The sequence below is a fragment of the Mus pahari genome, chromosome 16 (genome assembly GCF_900095145.1).
Source record: "Mus pahari chromosome 16, PAHARI_EIJ_v1.1, whole genome shotgun sequence".
In the NCBI taxonomy this organism is placed as follows: Eukaryota; Metazoa; Chordata; class Mammalia; order Rodentia; family Muridae; genus Mus; species Mus pahari.
Window position 1 is genome coordinate 9,490,551 of NC_034605.1, and position 7,626 is coordinate 9,498,176.

The 7,626-nt window shown below is 39.6% G+C and overlaps 1 pseudogene; it reads right to left on the reverse strand.

Annotated features, from left to right (window-relative positions):
* Window positions 1–520: 520 nt before the first annotated feature.
* Window positions 521–4,651, reverse strand: LOC110334243 (annotated as a pseudogene).
* Between the last annotated feature and the right edge of the window lie 2,975 nt (window positions 4,652–7,626).

Genomic DNA, 7,626 nt, shown 5'->3' on the forward strand with positions numbered 1-7,626 from the left:
AAAAGATTTCATAGTAAGGGTTAAAAGAGATATTTATACAAAGTTCAAGGTAGCCTTACTTACAAAACCCCAAATATGTGGAAAACAGGAAAATAAATAAAATAAAAAACAAGAATATGGTAAATACAGATGATTCAATATTATTCAGTCTTAGAAAATGAAGAAATTCAGATATCATTTGACATCAGGAAATACAGATATTTTTCTGAATTGAATATTTTTTATTAGTGTATAACAGTTTTATAGAATGTAGATGAAAGTTTCATGAGTGATGTTTTTGTTGAATACAAATTGTACAGACTCCTATCATCCTAAATTAATTTTCCCTTCCTTCCCTTTGTTTGAATTTCTTTCCTGTCATCTAATCACTTTTTAATGCTTATGACATCTTTTCCCCTGACCTGTTGATCCCATAAATCCAAAGTAACATTTGTTTCATTCTGAGTATGGCCAGCCTCACTTATCTGTACTGATAAGCTTTTGTCCCATTGCAAATGATGTGCCACTGGGATTGGGAGATTCACTGGATCACTGGCACAGAGTAGATGTGAATCTAAAAGAACAAGTGAACTTGAAGAGATTATCTGTGGTGTGCCATCTTCGTTTCAAAACTTATTGCAGACTGGCAGCATGAGTGTGTCATAGAGATGCATATATCTGTAGAGTTGAACAGAAAATGGAGAAATAGACCATCACACATTCAGTAGTCTGTTTCTTGACAATTGAGCCAACACCAGTCAATGGGGAGGGAATGATTGCTCTAAAAATATTGCAGGAGAAACCCCATCTACAAAGTAGTGAAATTGAAACTTTTTCACAGCAAAATCAAAAGTTATCTCTCAATGAATTAAAGACTTTAAAGAACAAAACTCTAACCCCTGTAGAAAGAAATTTGAAAGGAAAACAATGTTATTTTCTATCTATTTTCTTGAAAAATGACACAATGTATTCTTCTTTACAGTTAACTAATCCTATTGTATTGTACAATTATTTTTGACCATTTATTTTTGATGAACATTTCTTTACAAACTTGGTTCTTGTGCATAGCATCCAAATGAATATCAGAATCTCTATTTCTGGTGGATTTTGATTCACCGGAATATATATTAAGAAGTTTCAGAACTAGCTCTTTTTATTTATAATTTTCATATGTTATACATATATTTATATAGTTAAGACATTTGCACACATAACAGAACTCCAACATAAGAAACATCCATTAATGCTGAGAAACATGTGAGTCAAGTCCCAAGACAGGACCCCCTACAGCAGGTGAGGATTTGAATCTCACATGGGCTTAAGAAGGCTGAAAAGAACAGTATTCCAAAGCGGACATCCAATTAAGAAAAAGGATGTCTATACAAATTTTTATTTTAATATTTAAAAGAAACATTCATTGCAGCAGCTTCCCATCTCCCCCCCCCCCCCCGGGCCTAGTGATCCAATAAACTATATACATACTCAGGGACTTAAAGGCTAAAACACAGGTCATCACTAGGGAGGCAGGGAAGAGTGGTGACTTTCCCACAGTGAGACCCCAACAATGATACCTTGGGGGCATAGACCTTGGGGACATTTGCATTGGAGACTTCCCTTCAGGTTACTAAACCAGGAAAAACAGCATGGTTCTTGGGGGCCAGGCTGACTAGCACTGTGCAACCTGTCTTAACTTCATGGTGAAGAATGCCAGTGGTGATATACAAATATTTATCTTGTTATTCAGTAAGGAACTACAGAGACAGATGTCAGTGTGGCCAGGTCACAAGGCAGAGCAAAGGCTGTACTGGGGTCTGGAAGTTTTCCTCTGAACTCTAGTTGTTCTCACTCTTCCCAAAGCCTTTTCATGTTAGCCTGCAGTTGTGGATTGCCCTAGAGCTGCTTGCATTTTGATGCTAATTCTGCTTCCTCAAGAGAGGCTGCCTGAAAGATGTGTGGACTGCATACTCAGGTGATTTCATGTGAACCTTTTACCCATTTAAACTGATCAAATAAAGGGTAGAGCCTGTGATTCAGCAGTGGAAGGGGAAGGTTGGGTCGGAGGTTTTAGAAAGGGAGAGAGGAAGAAGGAGAGAGATGAGGAGATGGAAGAGACAGTAAGACAGAGGAAGAGGAGGAAAGAAGATGGAGCAGAAGCATGTGGCCTGGAGAAGCATCAAGGAGGAAGAGATCTCATAGCTGGGGAATAGAATAGTGTAGTGGTATATCTGCCCAATCTAGGCATGCAACTTATAAATATTACAACTGAGTTGTGTGTTCTTTGCATGGGCTTATTGGGGTTGGGGATTTACCACAACAGCCTGCAAAAGTTGGGCTACTAGGCAGGTATTTGAAACATCTGCATTTTAAAAATAGTGTTCATGCCACAAATAGTAGGACTCCATTCCATCAATAGACTTATTCCCTTGGCTCACACCTGTCTTCCAGATCCTGCTTTCTGTTTTCTCTAGGGTACTTGGGATAGAATTGTCCAAAATACAAGCCACATGGCTCCTCCAAACATCATAGTTGTAAGAAGGGAATTCAGCACATGACCAATTCATGTTATACCTATGACTAGAGGGTTTTTGTCTGAGGTAACTTGAAAGAACAAGTCCAAAGAAGATAGAAATTCCAAGCACAAATAGGTTCCAAGAAAGAGTTCAAGTCAATGAACTGCCAGTTAGAGAGGCCACCATTGATTATCCCAAAGAGTACCCAGCAAAAGGGTCTGAGCATGGTCTGGTAGGGTCATGAAGAGGGCGATGAACTTGCTAATCATGCCCCAGTCCAGCATGAGTGCTGCACCATACCGTGTCTCTCAGCAGTTGGCAACCTTAATAACTTCCAAAACTCCAACCCTGGAGGAGGTAGAGTCATTCCTAGCACCAAAAAATACTGTGGCGAGTATGGGAAAGATCCTTTAAAAAAATACCACTGTTTATTACATGGGCAGGAGGTGGTAGGTGTTGGGAACAAGCAAGCAACGAGAACAACTAGTTCTAAGTACTGCCATTTGGTTTTCAGACTCCACTTATTCATAGGGGTAAACTAAGTTCAAGGTTCTAGGTCCTAGGGGAGTTGGGAACTTCCCAAGAGCTGAAAAAGCTTCTGTTGTAAGGACCCAGCTATCCAAGTCCAGCCTTCTTAGGGTTATCTTGTAAAAATCAACTAAGTCCAGACACCTCAAGGACAACTTGTCCATCTTGCTGGCAGGGTTAAACTAAGTTCATGTTCTCATGCCCAGGATTTGTGGCAAAATGTAACAATAACTTGGAACAGATGTTGATGATTTGCAAGGTTAAATATTGTGTGATAGTCTGACTCTTTGTTGCAGTTAATCTCTTGAGTCTGTTCTGCACCCTGATTGATCAGCGGTGTCTTGATTACAATCTTTTTTTTGTCATCTGCATTGACCTTGTGTTTGAGTTATGTTGGTTTTAAGTGGATCCCATAACTGTGGGGGTGGGGGACAGGCGAGCCTGGCACAGGCATAGGAGTCACCAACAGACTCAAGGCCCCAGTGGCACTGAGACTATCTATGACAGCACAGAAAGCAGAGAAACCTGGACCATATTGCACACTGCACAGTCTGCAGAAAACCCAACAGTCTGAAGTGTATCCTTTCCAAATGCCTCTGGTTTAAACTTCTTTCAGGCAGATCACCTGGTTTCTGCTTGGCTGATCTGGTCTCAGGGTCTTTTTTTTGCAGCTTTCCCTCTCTGAGAGTCTTCTTGGCAGCTCTGTTTCTCTAGTTTCTGAGAGAGACTATCAGCTCTTATTGCTTACCATGTCAGAGAGGGGCTTGTATCCAATCAGTTTGGAGGACTTCCTGATGCTATCTTTAGTTGTTTGCTTCCTGCTTAAAAAGCATCTCTTCAGGATGGAATGTTTCTGTCTTGGAAGAAACAGTTACACAACAGAGACTATACTTCAGACTGTTATACAACAACTGTACCTCAACAGAGACCCAGGCAGGCCAAGGAGGTGGATGGCCACTTCTATGAATGAGTACATGATGATAGCCTCCTGGATCTGTCAGATGTAAAGATACCACATATCCATGTGAAATAGCTCTGTGGTTCCATTGGCAACTGAAGAAGCATTAGATTTCCACTCATCTAAAGACAGGATAACTCACGCATGGCTCCAAAATACAAAAGCACTGGACCGAACAGGTATAACCTGCTTCCAAATGTCCCCAGCCTTGTATACATTCCCATACAGAAGAAAAGGATCCTGAGGGGCTGGCTGATAGCACACTGCTCATATCCCAGACTCATAGCATCATCCAACAGAAAGGGTACCACAGTTGTGCCGCTGAACCATATCAGGTAGTACTGCAACCTTAGAGATATGCACAAGTATGTGGGAAAACCATCTATAGTTAAATCATATCTGACTTCTAGTTCTCCAGACTCCCAGTATGATCCAGGTTCTCTACAAGAGAGTGCTTCTGTACAACACTATTCTCCATAGTGCTGATTGCCTTGAACTCAGTGTCTAGTTGTCCTGTTCACCACTGGATGAGGCCACAGAATTGACTACTGAGACAGTAAAGAAATCAGGATGTTTTGGCTTCCTCTTCATATGTGCCTTTTGTGCAATCTGCAGAATCCACAAAACTGGATGTGGTGTTCTTGCTGATACCCAAGAAATCTACACAGCTATTCATCTGGAGTGGCTGTGGTAAAGGCTTTTACAAGTCAGGAGTTCAGGAGCTGAGGCAGCTCTTTTAGTAACTGGAACACTGAATTCTTAGAGATTAGTTTCGTAAGCCTCATTTCTTGTTACTCAGTTATGGCATCAGAATATCTGATGATGGTCTACAAGCTGCGGAATCGGGAAAACTGGTGGTATAACTCATCCTGAGTCTGGGTTCCTGGGAAAATGTCCCTTTGTTGTCTGAAGACTGCAGAAGAAGGCCGCCCTAGCTCTAGAAGGCAGAGACATCCAGCTTTTAAATCTGGGCTCTAGAGATTAAATTTAGGTTCTCTTGCTTTCAAGGTGCTACATCCACTCCAGTAGTGACACGCATGACAGGCCTGAAAACCTGGAAGCAGTCCTGAGGCAAAGAGTTTATAGGAAACTTAGCCTCTTGGAACCTTGGCATTCCCCATAGCTCGTATACTCAAATTCTGTCCTTGCATTAGTCTTGTGGATGGATCTGTGTGCTTTCTTATATTATAGGTGGTTCCAAGTAATGATTTTACAAGTACTTAATCAGGTTAAACTTTACTCCTGATGTTTTTATTACTCCCTGGTCTTCATCAATGTCCTAGGCAGTCCTTGAGCTGACTCTGGGCTTGGAATTTCATAGAAATGTCATTCATCCAGACGAAATGCCTCAGTGTTGAAAGTTAGTAATCAGGCATCTCAGTTAGTTGGATAGAAATCTCAGGGCAAGCTTAGCAAACTATACTTAGAATCTTCATTAAAGCCAGGTATAGCAGACTACATTGCATATTAGAAGCAAGTTGGAAAATTCTTCTGACAAATGGAGATTCCCTACAGATACTTAAAAGGACAGCCAAATTACTCTCATATGCAAGTATTTACCAAGGCTTAGGAAAAAGGGGGGTTGTGGTATTGCATTATTCATGATAAGGTCTGCTAGAGCAGAACTGCCTGGTGCTAGCTTTCACAAGGCTCAAAAGAGTCACATAAATTGTGACTAGGGTATGAAATCTTTACATGTCATTAGCTGACTCTAGGCAGGGCTGTTTTATCTTTACTCCAAACATTACCTGGTTCTTGTCAGTCCTTTGAAGGCATCCCTCTGTTTTGTGTCAGATACTTCAGTGTACCTTGCCTCCTGTGACACCCTACTCCTTGATTTTCTGTATTATTTAAGACTGGTGTTCACTTTGTGAAAAATTACATCCAGATACAGCACTCCCTTGTGTTCATATTTGTTTGTCATTTATTTCTTGCTGACCATTACTCACTTGCAACCAGAACCCCATTCCCTGCAGATCAGAGACCCAAAAGAGGTTCATCTGCAGCACAAGGCAAGCAGTTTACCAAATAAGTTACTTTACCAGTCTATGCACAGTCTTTTAATAATGTCCTAGAGATCTTTTATACTCTCTTTATTCATTCTGTGATATCTATCTAATTAAAAGACACACACACACACACACACACACACACACACACACACAAACACATATACACATATACTCCTGAAAGTTTTGTTTTGAAAGTAAGATTTTGAAGAATTACCTTAAGTAATATTCATTGTTCCACTGTTGATGATCTAAACTGGAATTTTTATTGCACTAATGAATTTCATTATTTCTAAAATTTATTTTCTTTGCCCTTTAATATCTCTCTTTTATAAATTCATAATTTATATATTGATTGATGCTGGCTGTTGGTGCTGCTGTAGAGAGAGAAGCTTACCAAGATGCTAAGCCTTCATTTTCTGAAGGAGCAGAGGAGTATAGCCTCTCAGGGAAGACTGACACCAAGCTACCTCACTCCAGTTACTTTATGTAAACATCATACAACATTAATTGGGACTGGGAAAGGTTCCAGCTACTAAAGTTATCTTGCCCTTTGATGGTCACTAGAGCTGACAACCCCCATAAATCTCAGTCCCTTTGAACCATGTCTAGCCATAATTAAACATAAAGTTTTCCAGGAGTGTCTTAGGACCATGACTAGTGCAGCTGCAAGCTCTCATGTAGCACCAAGTGTAGAACTTCCAGAGAGACATTGATTCAAGGCTTAAACAGTCTCTTAACAATTCCCAGCCTCTACTGATTGTTCTAAACATAGAAAAGGCTTTGCTGAAACATTTCATTCAAGAACAGACACAAGGATTTCACTTAAAGCCAGATATAAAGGCTTTACTATACATACCATTATATCTTCTTTCTTTTGGTTTCAGATTTGTTAGGGATAACAATAACTGTTGGAGAAGTATAGAATTAGATAGTAAATACAGTCTTTTGTCTATCTAGTTGTGTAAGAGTCAAATATATCAGCATACATTTTAAAGCCAGTAAAATTATCACCACAAAGAGAACTATAAAAATCCCAAGAGCAAGAAACTTATTAAAGTGATTCATGGGATGAAATGAAGGTACAGCATCTAGAAGACATTTTGTAACATTTATCGTCGTTATTTTAGGCAGTTCTTTGAAAATGGTTTTATAATTTTTTGAAGCAAATCATAAATCACTTGAGAAGAGTTTGGATGACCCAACAAATGCCGTTTAACCTTTTCCCAATCTTGTTTGTTGTCATTGAATCTTAAAGGCATCTTCAATAAGAAGTACCACTTCAACCACATTTTAATTTCATTGGTTCCTTTAATAGTTCTAATTGATTGTCAACGAGTAGTATTACAGCTTGTCTCAATTTAGCTCTTTTATCAACAATTTTTTCTGTCTATCTTATTTTGTTGGGTCCAAAGCTCACAAGAATGCATATACCAACTTTAACAAATTCAGGGGTTTTGAACTTTTTTATGAAAGGCAATCCCAGCTTTAGTAGCTGATTTGATGATTCCTGGAACTACAGCAATTGTCATTCCCACCATCCATGGAGGGTTTCTTAATATTTGTTCAGCGAGCTTCTACATTAGTATCATCACAGGGGAGTCTTTCCATGGTTTGAGGAACCTCATTGATATCCAGACTG